This window comes from Hibiscus syriacus, unplaced genomic scaffold (assembly GCF_006381635.1).
Source record: "Hibiscus syriacus cultivar Baekdansim isolate YM2019G1 unplaced genomic scaffold, ASM638163v2 tig00117034_pilon, whole genome shotgun sequence".
Lineage (NCBI taxonomy): Eukaryota > Viridiplantae > Streptophyta > Magnoliopsida > Malvales > Malvaceae > Hibiscus > Hibiscus syriacus.
The window spans coordinates 2,499,334-2,514,905 of NW_024063533.1; the positions used below are offsets into that span (position 1 = coordinate 2,499,334).

The following is a 15,572-nucleotide window of genomic DNA, read 5'->3' on the forward strand; positions in this document are numbered from 1 at the left end:
CAAAGCCAAGCAAAGCATTCACGTAAGCAAAAAAAACATAAAAGCAGGTTGGTCTCGGCTCGGAAGGAATCGGCCACCAAAAGTTGAAAAGGCTCACCGAAAAAGGTGAAAATTCGAACCTAAAAACTTAAATCTACGTTGATTGGGGTCTTTTTAGGGTGATTGGGCTTTGGTTTCATACTCACGGGGTCGGGAAGAGTATTTTGGTTGAATTTGGTTTTTTCGGCCACTGGTGGTGGTGGCCAGTGCGGCGGTTGACGGCGGCGAGGCTACGTCGGTGATTGGCCTACACTAGGACGGTTGGGTGGAGGTTGAGAGAAATGAGAGAGGGGGAAGTTTTAATATGTGAAATGGGAATAAAATGATTTTTTAGGATTTTAGGGCTATTTATAGGGGGCCGGGTTGCAGATAGCAAATAGTTAAATCATTTCCGCAGTTCTTGTTGTTTTGAAGCGTAATTCATTCTGGTCACTTATTGTAAATTGATCTCTTAATTTTGAATTATTTCAATTTAATCCCTGTTATATTTTTATACGTTTACAATTTAATCCTCTAACTTTATTTTTTTTGTATTTACAACCTTAATTAATTTAATTTAATCCTCAATCGTTTCCAATTTAATACTTTTATTTTAGCTTTCCTTTTATTTATTTATTTAATTCTATTTTTTATTATATATATATATATTTTAAATTTTTTTCTTTCATTCTTTATTTACCTTATTCTAACAAGAATATTAATTTTTCTTTTGTATTTTATTCTTCTTTCTTTTATCTTATTTTATTTACATTTTTGACCTTTTTAAGATAATTTCAATCGATCAAAATAAGTAATTCGGATCGAATCTTTAAATTTTAATTACTTCAATTTTCACAATTAAGATAATCATAAAATTAAAATTGGTACCGAAAGTGCAGTGCAAGGGTACTAGTCATTCCTTGACTGTAACCGAATCTCGAACCCGACATATTTATGGTAAAACGCAGATCAAGTAAGATGATCAATTGAGGTGTCCGATCAACCTAATTTTTAAAAATAATAATAAAATGATCGGTGGCGGTTCTATCACATTGAAGTTAAATCAGAATCCGATTCTTAGCCTACCCCAAAGACGGTTACGACTATTGAAAGGATAACATTTCCGTTATTAATAATTTTGAAGATAATCTTTGAACAAAATTGCCACTAATTTGACCTATTTTAATGAAATGAGACAGAAAAATTGAATGCTGAACTATTATTTTTCACACTAAATGCACGTGTTAGAATCGAAATGGCATAAATGATAAACCCCAACTAGGCAGAAGCAGCTATTGCAAGATGCACTAAAAGCACCAAACTTTTTGATTTTTTTAACATAAATCCTCCCCACTACTACTGATTTCTCTCTATTTTATGAATCTCTGATATTGTGTCAGCCGTCTTTTAACACTTCTCAATGGCTTCTTCTTTTTCGTCTTCTGTTATTGCTTGGTTTCGACTGTGAACCCTTTTCTTTCTTTTAATTTTTCATCAATTTATTGACTTATTTGATCCTCAATTCTCTCTCTCTCTCTCTCTCCTCTCTCTTGTTATAATCTCAGGGGCTCCGGTGAAGATGGCCAATTGGGTATCGGAAACAATGAAGAAAGAGAATGGGTTTGCGTTGTTCAAGCTCTTGAGCCTCACAATGTCCGCTCCGTCGTCGCTGGCAGCCGTAACTCTCTCGCTATTTGTGATGATGGCAAGGTCTCCGCCGCAACTCCCCCTTTCTGCTTTTATATATATTCTTCTTTTATATATATTCTTCTTGGTGCTTTTTGAAGTGGGCATTGATTGTTTATTCAGTTGTTTGATTCCATTTTGGTTTAAACTTCTCTTGGTGCATCGAAACGAGCATCGCCTGTTTTTCAACTGTTTTAACTTGGGTTCTCTGGGTTTTGATTGATCGGTTGTTGATTTTTCTACTTGCCCTCATTCCTTTTTGCTTTCTAGAATACCCCTTCGAACAAAAAAAGAGTTTACCAACTCCCAGCGGACCGAGTGCTCAGGTGCTCTGTCCTGATCGACAGCCTTGTGAATAGGAAAAAGATGGTGCTAGGAGAGCTTTTCTTCTATATGGGTTTCACCCGGCCTGATCCTGGAATAGTCGGATCCAATATGGTTACTGAATACCGGAGTGTTGGACCAAAATGAAAAAGGAAAAGGAAAACAATTAAAGTTAATTTCATTAATTTACTGAAATGAATGGATGACTAGAATACAGCATCCTTTCCATCCTAATTATGTTTTTTTAATAAAAATAGAATCATACATTTTATTTTCTAGAAAAGTTATGTGATTTAAGTATCTTTGGTTGTTACTTGCACTTCAGTGTGAGTATCGGTGGTATCCGACATGGGTATGTTTAGTTTTCTTTTCCAAGTTTTTCCATGTATATGAAGAGTATTATCACCACACCTGTGTCCGAATATGTGTTGGATATAGATACTTCAAGCAAAATGAAGTGTTAGAGAATGCTACTTTATTTTTGCTTGCTGAAAAATGTATTTGTACACCAAAGTAAATGATAATTTGGACAATTAAAAGTAAAAATGTGATGTTATATGGAAAACAATTTCTTTTCTAATGTCTACAATAGTTTTATTTATTTTTGTGTTGAATTTTAGTTAATATTTTGTTTTCCCATTTTGCCTTTTCCTTTTAGCAACTTACGAGGAAGCTAACAGCCAGCATCGAAAGCAACTGTCAAATAGAGCCTTAATGTGTTTATGTGCAATTTTGCATTTGGAAGTAAAAGCAAAAACCAAACAGCTCCTTAGTTTCTCAAATTCCATTTTTGCTCAGTGTTTTGAAGGAGATCCTTATTTGTGCTGAAGTATTTTACTCCAGTAACCAGAGGATTAGTTGATTCCTTGGTTTTCTGTAATATGAATATGATATTGTATGGTTTTGCATATGCCCATTTCCCTTTTCTTGTATACTCGGATTAGTTTGATTTACTTTTTGCTGTTCTCTGTTGAACTTCAGTTGTTTACATGGGGATGGAACCAGAGAGGAACGCTCGGGCATCCTCCTGAGACCAAAACTGAGAATATTCCAAGTCAGGTTAAGGCTCTTGCTAATGTTAAAATTGTCCAGGTAATTTTATTTCATTAACACATTACTGTGCTTGTCTGTCAAATCTTTTCTATAGTATTTTCTATGTGGTTTTAATCTTTTTTCCATAACATATGGTTGCTCTTGCATGCTAAATTGTTATTTCTCTATTGATTCTAGGCGGCTATTGGTGGGTGGCATTGCTTGGCTGTTGATGATGAAGGCAGAGCTTATGCCTGGGGTAAGCTCGAAAGTGTCACAGTGGGTGAAAAGAAACATTATACTATATTCGTTAAAGGAGTAGTGTAGTGTATTCAAATAATAAGTTTGTTATGGAATGTAAATTTGTCATAGGTGGATGATAGAAGGTAATTAGTCGGTTTCGGGTCTTGGGGAGTTTGGGTTTAATTGGCCATTGCAATGAATGCTGTGAGTGAAGTATGTATTCAATGAATTTCATCATATGATGTGTGTTTGTGCAGGTGGGAATGAATATGGGCAGTGTGGTGAGGAGCCCGAACGGAAAGATGATACCGGTAGGCCTTTGAGAAGGGACATTGTGATTCCTCAACGCTGTGCACCAAAGCTTGTAGTTCGCCAGGTAGTTTACTTGAATTTGTCTGTACTTTTGATTGAAGCTAAACCAGATTGCATGAATCCTCTTGCTTTGTTTCTCAATAACCAGTTTGAATAATTAAGACACCCTTTTAGGGGCATAAATTATGTTAACAACTAACTTCATTCGTCTTACTTGAAGCGCTGGTAAAGAAGGTATATTTTAAAGCCCAAAATCTAAATACGAGTTTGAATTATGTTCAATTCAAACCTCGTTGGTAAAGCATCTTTAACCTTGATGCTTTTACCTCATGTTACTTCGGTTCTTCATTTTTCTTGAATTCCTGTGTCTTATACCCATGTCCCACGCATATTTTGACATGGGTATGGGGATGGGGTCCGTCGACAGTAGTTTTCGTCCGAGTGACATTTATTATATACGTTATTATATATATAATAATATTTTTAATATTATTATTTACAAAGCCCGAAGGCCCGGTTACAAAGCAAGGCACACAGGCCCAAGATACAAGTCCAGTTGTAGGCCCAGTAACAATTCAAACCCAAGCCCGATCTAGACTCGAGCCCAACAACCGAGTCAGGCCTAGTTCCAGCAAGCCCACGAGAGAAGCCTGTGCAGCTAAGGTTTCTACCAGATGTTTCAGTCGCCAGTAGCTCAACCGTTCGATCAGGGGCAAATCCAAGGGTCCACAATGCACCAGCAGAAACCCTAGGGTATCATTACCACCCTAGGGCCTATTCCGGCCACCGCCTCCACAACTCCAATCCAGCGCTGCCACGATGATTGCCGCCTCTCCAGAGTTATCTCGAAGGTTCCAGAGGATGAACACATATCGCACAACACACTGGTCTAGGGTGAGTCACCGCCATAGGTCCGGTGACTCACCGGATTTCATCATCATTGCAGATGATCTTTGAGGGCTATATAAACCCTGACCCTGCAAGGAAATAGAGACAAGAAGAGAGAAAAACAAGTACCCACACAACAACCAAGCAAGCAACGAAAGAAAAGAGAGAAGAGAAGGCTTACCCAGAGTCGTCGGAGCACCCACACACCTCCACACGTAGCCGAGGAACTGGAATACCGAAGGTATTTCTTTAGATCTACGAATTTGTAGGGATTTTTAGAAGCAACGGAGGTCGGATTCGGGACAAGGGAAGGTTGATCTACATTTTCGGGTAGTTTGGTATTTTCCGGCCACCATGGGCGGCGGAATACGGCGGCGTAAGGCTGCCGGCTGGTGACCGACATACCTCCAGCGAGGACTTTAGAGAGATGCCAGAGCATCTCTCGTTTAGAGAGAGGGAAATGAGAGAAATGAGAGAGTTTACTCTCTTTGTGTCAGTTTTAGGCTATTTATACCCTCTCCCATACGGTGTCGTTTTGGGAGAGGGGTTTTTGGGTAATTAGCGTGTGGTGTGTAATTTTTCCATTTTGGTCCCAAAATTAGGTTTTTTTCGTATCTTTTAATTTTGTTTTCATATTTTAATTATTTTTATTTTAGTCACTGCTATATTAATATATATTTAGGTTAAATTACATGTTTAGTCCCTAAATATTAATAAGTTTACATTTCGAATTAGATATAATAAATTAGGGTAAATTACATAATCAGTATATAATTATAGTGTTATTTCGAATTAAAGTAATTAATTTTAATATTTTACGTTTTAAATATTAATTATTATTATATGATTAATTATTATTAATATTTTAGTATTATTATTATATGATTAATTATTATTAATCGATCGAGGAGTTCCTCAGTGAAATATTCAAATACATGGATATTACTTGGTGGTATCTTAGTGAGAGAAGCTCCTCATTCTCTCTAAAAATCAGGTGTTTTAGATAAGTTTTTCTATTTTCATTCCTTATCATTTCTCTTAATGGCGAGTAAGGTGAGAGTTCCGGGAAAAACTGTCACTGTGATTTTCAACATTCCAGAGAGTTTTCATTACAAAAGTCTTTGGTTATTTTCGATAAATATGGCGAGTGGGGATTCTTCATCCCCAATAAGCAAGGGAGGAAGTAGGTTTTTGTTCGTTTCACCAGACTGGAGGACGTGAGGAAGGCTATCAACTGTGTTGATAGATCTTGGATTCAAGGCAACAAAATTAGAGTATTCATGGCGAGATATCTTCCTCGTGTTGTTTTCTGGAGGAAGAAGTTCTCTGGTCCTTCAGTCGAGGGAAACAATGTAAGGAAGGATGTTAGTCACACGGTGGCTCCCATTGCTGGTTTTGTTGACGACAGTAAATTCTCAACTCTCAAAGACAGCTTGTTAGGATGGTGCAGAATTTTATTAAGTGGGTAGTCGTCTTCTTTTGAAGAGGCAGTCGTATCCCTGTTATCCAAGGTGAGGGAGCTCGTTGGTGCCTTTCCTGTTAAGTTTCCTGAGCTGGAAGAGGGTTCTGAAGAAGCTGGAAGTTCCATTCACTCTTCGGAGGTGCAGTCGGCCGTGAGGTGTTCTGAGAATGAAGAAAAAAATTTCTGCTGTTTGGGACTAGTGCTAAGGCAGCCTCCTGTCGGGTGAGGGTGTGGAGGACAGGAACATAGGAGGCTTTGATGATGGGGTCTGAGTGACGTTGGGGTCAGAGGATGGTTCTTTCCCAATGGAGGAGTGGGGGAACACAAGACATTGTTGGTGCATGCGGAGAGAGAAGCAGTGCATGTCTTTAAGGACACTTGTTTGCCTGCACGTGGTTTTGTGGAGAGTAAGGATTTTTTAATTAATTCTCCCATCCAGGATGGTCTCTTAGTGTCAAAGGAATTGGAAGATGTGAGCCTAAAGGATAAAGTGGATCTGTTGGTTCACGTGGAGAGGGATAATGAAGTTGCCTTTAGGAAAAATAGTGAGTCTGCATGTGCTTTTGTAGGCTCAAAGGATTTTTAATGATTCCCCATGTTGGATGGTCGGGTTGAGATAGGTGGAGGAAGGGATTCACGAGGGCTGTTCTTACAACTATGCATTCGTAAATCCAAAGGGTATCGCAAGGTAGTACATGAGACCTAAGGTGGGTTCTGGCTACAAATTTAGATCTAAACAATTTTTTCAAGGAAATTTTACAGCTCCTAAAAGAAAGTATAGGGGTTCCCGAAGCAAGAGCCATAAGAGTAAGGTGCATTGGGAGGAAGAGGTGTATGTTTTTGATGGCAGATTCACTTATGAATCTGATTTTCCAGCATTGGGCAGTCTCAACAGAAGGATATGTTAATCCTTTTTTTGGTTGTGATAATGAGTAGTGTATTGTCGAAGACGATGGCGGGGGAAGGAGTAAAGGTTCAGGTGATCTACACCATGCTTTTTGTCTGGAGCTGGAAGTTCGGATGGTCTTTAGCCAACAAGACGTGGTGATGTGGTGGAAAGGCGGCTATATGCGTTTTTTTGTTTTCTTATCATGTGAAAGCTCCGTGGCCTTTGAGTTAGAAGTTGGCTTTTATGGTTTTAGTCAGCTGTCACCCTTGGCTTTTTTCTGGTTGTTTTGTTTGATTGAGTGTCTATCGGGCCTAGTTTAGGTTTTTTGTTTGGCCAGTCTTTTTTAGGCTGTTGTTGTTGCTTTGTTGGATTAGGCTGGTTCTGGTAGGATTGTTGGTGGTTGTTTTTGGTGTTTTGTTCATATTGGGGGTGGCTCCCTGGTTGTATCGTGTTCTTTCTATGGTTAATAAAATCTTAAGGCACTCTTTTCCTCCTTCCGCTGATTAAGGAGCTTCTCTATAAGCTCCTTTAATCATGAAGGATGTTTTAAACGAGGCCTGCAATTCCTATAAAAAAAATTAATTATTATTAATATTTTAGTATTATTATTATACATAATTTATAATTTAACATAGTTTTAATATTGAATATTATAATAGGACTAGTAATATTTATTTATATTAAATTATTTGTAAATTAAATTAATTACAAATTTATAATTTATTGCAAAGACACTAATTAATAAATACCGGTACCAATTTTGGGCGTTACGGGATGCTAATCCTTCCCCATACGTAACCGACTCCCGAACTCATTTTTTTGGTAAGCAGACCCGAGTTGTATTATTTTAATACTATTCTTAGGAATTCTATTAGAATAATATGACATTTTGGTGACCAATCTCACCAAATTAAAAGATTGGTGGTGACTCTATAATTTGGTATTTTATTTGATTCAAGGAGGATAAACACTTACTTTTTCGAGATTAGTTATACCGTTTGGGGTGTACTATTTGCACTCTCCGTCGGGTAGAGAAACGTCTCGACGGGGTCCTCCTGGGACCCCTCCAAATACATAAAAACTTTGGAAACAAGTTGAACATGTCCATACCCGAAACATATTCATGTTTGACACTTACACCTAAGTCCGAGTAACATAGTTTTCACCAGAAGAGTAACCAAAAACGGAAAAGAGAGGTTCAACAGCTTTACAGAGCAAAACATATTCAAATAATATGGTTATAAAAACCATCTACATTATTACCAAACAAAAAGCCATCTACCTTTTTTATTACATAATTTTAGTATGTGGTAATTATTGTTATTCGAGCACTAGTTATTCTCTTTAAATAAAAGGTAATCAGGGGAAAGAGAACAAAAGAGGGAAATGTCCGAAACCTTCTCCTTTATTTCTCCCATCTCCCTTAACTTGCATGTACTGTATCAGTTGATTCTTGATACCTATGTTGCTTGGATTCTTCATTTTTCTTGAATTACTTGTGTCTGACACATGGATATGAGGATATGGTCTCCATGTATCCTCCGAATTACATGAAAAACTTAGAAAAATCTAACCATACCCATATCCAACACCCACACCTGAGTTGGAGTAACATAGGTTGATTCAGATACAACATAGAAATCTTTACTTATTTTTTTCTTACATGGCAAGAAGCTTTTCTTTTATTATTCATTTGGATAATTCTTATATGAGTTCGAAGTCTTTTAGTGCGCCTAAGCAAGTCTTTTGATGACGTGTGGTGAATAACTATTTCTGCAAATTATGGGCTTTATACATCTATTGTTTGTCACGGTTGTGGTTAATCCTTGGTTTGGTTTTGATCTGTGATTATACTTAATTTATTTTACTGCATTTCTCTATCTACATTATTATTAGCTTATTTTCCATATGGTGTTGATTCATTTGTCCTACATCAGCTGTCTTTCTGTATATGATGTGTATTTTCAGTGGTGGAGCTTAACCTATATTTGTGTTTAATATCCATTTAATTGATTTATATTTTAGGTAGCTGCTGGGGGCACTCATTCCGTAGTGCTGACACGTGAAGGATATGTATGGACCTGGGGTCAACCTTGGCCACCTGGTGACATGTATATTACTTTTTAATTGAAATTTTCTAATTTTCTTTAATGCTAGGGGTTTGCTAGCACTTTTGATCATCTTCAAGGAGTGCAGTTAATCATCTTGATATCTTTCTGTAATCCTTAGCACAAGTTATTTCATTAATGCAAAATATTGTTCCCCTTTCTCAGAAAACAAATATCTGTTCCTGTGAGAGTACAAGGTCTTGAAAATGTGAGGCTTATTGCAGTAGGAGCATTTCATAATCTGGCTCTCCAGGAGGACGGGACTTTGTGGGCTTGGGGTAATAACGAATATGGGCAACTTGGAACTGGAGATACTCAACCAAGATCGCAACCTATACCTGTCCAAGGACTATCTGATCTAACTTTGGTATGCTTTTCATTGTTAAGTTCCCTACTAATATCATTTTTATTTAATTATTGGTTGTTGGCAAATGGTATTTAGAAAACTCGGTATCATTGATGGTTGGAATGGTTGGAAGTATAGGTCACTAGGATTTGATGGTCTGTCTATGAGAAATGTTAAAATTGCATTATTACATTGGCTCGTTTGGGGATGTTATAGGTTTATGCTAATGGTAGATCTCCGAAGTCTCAACTACTGCTTTTAGGTTGGGTACATTAAACATATACCTCAGTCTCTTATGTGTATTTTGTTACAAATCCATTCTTCATTTTAAAGTTCCATTGTTTAATATTCCTAAGGTTTTATCAGTAACTTTTCCCTTTTTTCTTTGCTAGTTTTGGTTGTGTATGTTTATTGATAGTCTGATCAGCCTTTTATTTGTCTGCACGTTTAGGTTGATATTGCGGCTGGTGGATGGCATTCCACTGCATTGACTGACGATGGAGAGGTATTTATCCATTTTTAGTTGGAGAAAATGAAAATAAAAATGCGTATCTAGTGTAATAAAGAGATTTATCATGTTTTAACTTTCAAAATTCTTGTTCTAGAAGACGTCCCACTTATTCAGAACAATGCCAAGCCCTTTTTGGCTAATTGAGGATGGGTTGAATAAGCCAACTTTATTATACGTCCATTTTATTATTTTTATTATTTTGCTGAATTTACAAGTGTATATGCCTTTTAGCTTTGGATTGTGTAAAATATTCCTTGAAATGCTACATTTGTGTTTATCTTTTATTTTAGGTGTATGGTTGGGGAAGAGGGGAACATGGGAGGCTCGGGTTCGGAGATAATGATAAGAGCAGTAAAATGGTGCCGCAAAGGGTTCAACTTTTAGCTGGGGAGGATATTGTTCAGGTATTGCATTTCAATTTTCAGTGAAACAGGTACATTGTACTTGGTATTCGAAAATTAGCATTTTTTAGCTTGATCAGATTAGGGACTATAAAGGGTACCCATAATTAAGTTGTAGATATGATGACAAAGAAGCTTTAATGCATTTATGTTATATGTACAATTTGAAGCTTAAATGCATTTATGTTATATGTACAATTTGATTCATGGAATAAAAACTCCTCTACTCATTTTCTTACAGCTGTCTTATTTTGATCCAGGTATCTTGTGGGGGAACGCATTCGGTTGCATTAACACGTGATGGGCGCATGTATTCGGTAAATATGCTTAACATTTCTTCTCCTGTTGCTTTGCCTGCTAAATGCAATGGATGCTACAACCACCTTACCCATGACAAAGATGCCATGAATGCAGGGGATGATTTATCATCAACTTCATCATTGCATTACAGTCTAATAGTTTGAAATATGAATGATGGTGACCGGCTTTTATGATGGCAGTTTGGACGAGGTGACCATGGACGCCTTGGTTATGGCCGCAAGGTAACAACAGGTCAACCAATGGAAGTCCCTATCAATCTGCCAGCTCCAAAAAGTGTTGGCGGAAGTGGTGGTGAAGGGCATTGGATCTCTAAACTTGTTGCTTGCGGAGGCCGCCATACCTTGCTATAGTAGAATGGAAGGCGGATGAATCTAAGCCATAACTGCAGAATGTTATGCTATCAATATATATATAGCTTGATGACTGAGGAACAACAAATTCTAATCTGGGTATGGATGAAGTTCTCATTTGAAAAGAGAATGATACGAGGAATAGCTGAATAAATGAACTTTTACATTCACTTAAATTGGATGTTAATGATACGAGGAAGGCTTAGAATCAGTGTTTCAAGTTCATTTCTTGTTTCAACCAGTTAAATTGGATGATTTATTTATTTATTTATTTTAGACTTTAAATACTTATTTAATGAAAAATAATTTATAAAAATAAAAATGCATTAAACTGATGCTAATATTTTCATATGAATCTATGAGATTACTACAATATATTTTCTTAAAATATAGATATGAACTGCTTTAAAGCGGTCTAATCTGCTTTTTTTTTTAATCTTAACTTTTAGCAGTTGAATTGATTTTATGTAAAAAAAAAGAAAGACTAATGTTAATATTTTTAAGGCTTAAAGGTTTAAAAAGGTCATAAGTAAGAAAAATAAATTAATATTTTAGGTAAAACTTGCCCTAGATATAAGTTTAATATAAAATTTAATCAACCAAATCTTTTTGTTGATGTCGTCTAATAATTTTTTGTTAACTTAACTGACGGACTCTTATATGATAATATATGTTATCCTCAAATAAATTTAAAAAATATTAAATAGTTTTTAAATTTAAAAAATCACTAAGAATTATAAATAATACTAAAACTAGAAGAAATATAAAAAAATAAAAGCTATAGAAAATTACAAAAATAAAATAAAATAAATATTATGAAAAATTAAGATTAATATTTTCTTGACAAATCAGAAGTTAATTTCTTAATCTTGCATATATTAAGATTCAGATTCCTTATTGGCTAATACTTAAAAAACAATTAGTACGTTGATGAAAACAAATTAAGGGTAGCTTTCAAATTTGATATGTTTCATGATTTTTTTTAATCTTTTTAATAGTGATCTGAATTGTTAAAAACAATATCTTTTTTTAAAGTTAACTACTTTTTAAAATTTAATAAAAAGAAAGAATTTACAAATATTTATAATAAGAGGATCCATGAAATAAAACTTAAGTTGAGGGATTAAATTTATAATAATATTTTTTTATAAGATAGAATAATTGAATGAGTTTTTAAATTTCAAGTAATAGTTTTCTTTGAAATAGTTCGAAAATGAGAGAATAATATAAATATGAAACCTAATCAATCTCCAAAACACTTGGATTCGGGAGAAACCAAATGAGCTGCAATGGTTTTGGTCTCTTCAAAGTGAAAAAATTACCTCATGGTTCTTTAGTAAATCATAAAAGAGTTAATTGCATCATATGCCCTTAAACTATAATTTCATTTTAAATTGGTCCTTAAAATTTAAAATATTTCAATTTTCATCCCCAAATTATAACACTCATTATAAATTAGTCCTTAAACTTTTGAATATTTTAATTTCATCCCTAGACTATTACCCTCTTTCTAAATTGGTTCCCATACTTTTGAATATTCCAATTTCATTCACAAATTCATCCAAATATATAATTAGTTTCAATCATAATTTATCCTAATTTCCCCATGACATATAATAATATAACTTGACCTAACGATTTCATGAACAATAAATGTGATTAGTATATACTTATAGTTTGGTATTTAATTGGAATGTTCAAAAAGTTTGGGGATTAATTTAGAATGAAGGTTATAGTTTGGGGATGAAATTAAAATGTTTAAAAGTTTGAGGACTAATTTATAATAATAGTCATAATTTAAGGATAAATTTGGAACATTTAACAGTTTAAGGACTAATTTAAAATAATCTTCATATTTTGAGGGCATGTGATATAATTAACTCATCATAAAATCTAAATTATTCCATTGAAAAATTACAATATATCCTTTTAAAATATATAACATTATTCTAACTTTAAAAAATTGGATTCTCCCCTTAGATGAGTTATTCGTTGTTAAAAAAGAAGAAAAAAAATAATCGTGATTGATTTAAATGGTAAGTAGTTTGGTATCATTTAAATATATGGTTAGAGTTTGTGTATATAGAAAACTTCTGTTTGGAGATTCACTCGTTCAAAATTAAACGTGCGACACGAATCAATCCGAATTAGACATGATAAAATTTTGAGGAATCGGTAGGAAAAATACAAAGGAAGAAAAGAGGAAAGGAATATATAGGGGATAAAGATGACAAACCAATTTACAGAAATCCATAACTTCAATGTGGTGACTGATTGGCTTACAATTTGTAACTCAGGCTTGCTTGAATTTTCTATATGAAATCTTTCCAAAATCTTCCACCGGTCCTACTGAATATTATATATATATATATATATTAACTTTTCAATTCTTTTGTAAACCTTTTCAAGTCATTTCAGTAATATTAGTATTTGAGACGTGTTTATGTTTATCATTAAAATAAAATAAAGACATTTTAAATTTCAAATACAGTATGATATATATAAATAGATAGAATAATAAAGTGAAAAATAATTTATGAATATAATTATAAAAAAGAAATATTGTCGATTGAACCTCTAATTATTAGTTTAATTAAAAAATTATGCAGGTTCAAGTTTGATCAACCTTAAAAACTAAAGAAGATTATATAAATTAGGATAAATATAAGATTTTATATTAGAGACGTAATTTTATAAAATATTTGTGATGTATTAATAAAAATAAAGATAAAATTTATTTAAATTATATGAATGTTTGAAACTTTTGTTATATGATTTACTTTAGAAGTGATGTGATTGAATTAGGTGAGAATAAAATGTGAAAAGTAATATAAACATGAAAAGATGGTATGATTTTGTGGTTCGAAAAGAATATATCATATTGAGTTGCCAATTTGTCCAAAGTGGATGAGCATATTCCGTCCAAATGCCTTTTCTTAACGGACTCAAATCCTCCTCATTAGGGTGTAAACGAGTCGAGTCGAGTTCGAGTATTACTGAGCTCGACTCGACTCGAAAATTTTGAAATGGAGCTCGACTCGACTCGAAAACTCTGAAATGGAGCTCGACTCGACTCGAAAACTCGCGAGTTTAAAATTTTCAAGCTCGACTCGAACTCGAAATCCTGAACTGAAGCTCGTGAGCAGCTCGAAAAGGCTCGAAATGAAAAAAAAATCTTAAACTTAACTCGATTGAAGCCTCAAACTCGAACCTGAACTTTAAATACATGAAAATCTTAGTGTATTTAAAAAAAATAAATACATAAATGTTAATATTATTAATAATTTATTTTTTTGAAAATAAAATCTTAATATATTATATTTTCGAGTTGCTCACGAGCTTTTCGAGTCGAATATCGAGTAACTCGTTTCGGCTCGTTAAGAACTCGAGTCGAGCTCGAACTCGAGTCGAGCTCAAGCTCGAGTCGAGTCAATTTGATCCGAGTATTTATCGAGCCTTGATCGAGTCGATCTCGAGTAGCTCGCGATCTGTCTCGTTCATTTACAACCCTACTCCTCATTAACACGTGTTTCCCTTATATTTCTTTTTTTTTAAATTGAAAACATAATTTGGTTAAATTATTTCAATTCTATTAAAATTGTAAAGTGATTAACTGATATAAAATACAAATAAAAACTATAATGGTAATGAAGAAACTAGAGCAATTCATCACATTTTTTATTTTATTTATAAAAAATAAGAAAAATAGTCTAAGAATTTGATTTAAGTTTGATATGACATAAATTAATAAAGATATAAAATTAAGATAATTGGGGGAAGTAGGAATTCTAATTTGATTGGAGGTAAAAGCATATTTTCTTTTATGTTAAATAGTACAAATCTAATTCTTTGATTAGATTTCTATTAAACAAGTTTTCTTTATAATCAAGTAACTATCCTTATAAATAGATAGAAATTAGGGTTAAAAGTCAAGTTGTTTTTGTCGAAACGATTTTTTCTTCAAAAGGCGAAAAGATGAGATTTTGAAAAGAGAAAATAACCTCAGTGACCAAAAATCTCAGATAATATACGATTTTGACCAACTTTTTTTGGATTTGCGAAAATGACCAACAAAATCGCAATGCGATCTCTAATTCGCATTGCGATCTCCACTATCGCAAATTCGCGTTGCATTTCGCATTGCGATAGTTGAAAATCGCGTTGCGATTTTCCATTTCGAGTTGCGATAGTTGAAAATCGCGTTGCGATTTTCCATTTCGCGTTGCGATAGTTGAAAATCGCGTTGCGATTTTCCATTTCGCGTTGCGATAGTCTACAGTCGCGTTGCGATTTTCCATTTCGCGTTGCGATAGTTGAAAATCGCGTTGCGATTTTCCATTTCGCGTTGCGATAGTTGAAAATCGCGTTGCGATTTTCCATTTCGCGTTGCGATAGTTGAAAATCGCGTTGCGATTTTCCATTTCGCGTTGCGATAGTTGAAAATCGAGTTGCGATTTTCCATTTCGCGTTGCGATAGTCTACAGTCGCGTTGCGATTTTCCATTTCGCGTTGCGATAGTCTACAGTCGCGTTGCGATTTTCCATTTCGCGTTGCGATAGTTGAAAATCGCGTTGCGATTTTCCATTTCGCGTTGCGATAGTTGTAAATCGCGTTGCGATTTTCCATTTCGCGTTGCGATAGTCTACAGTCGCGTTGCGATTTTCCGTTTCGCGTTGCGATA

General features: G+C 34.6%; 1 pseudogene; it reads left to right on the forward strand.

The window, feature by feature from the left end:
* The first annotated feature begins 1,330 nt into the window (after positions 1–1,330).
* On the forward strand, positions 1,331–11,116 carry LOC120196400 (annotated as a pseudogene).
* Positions 11,117–15,572: the final 4,456 nt, after the last annotated feature.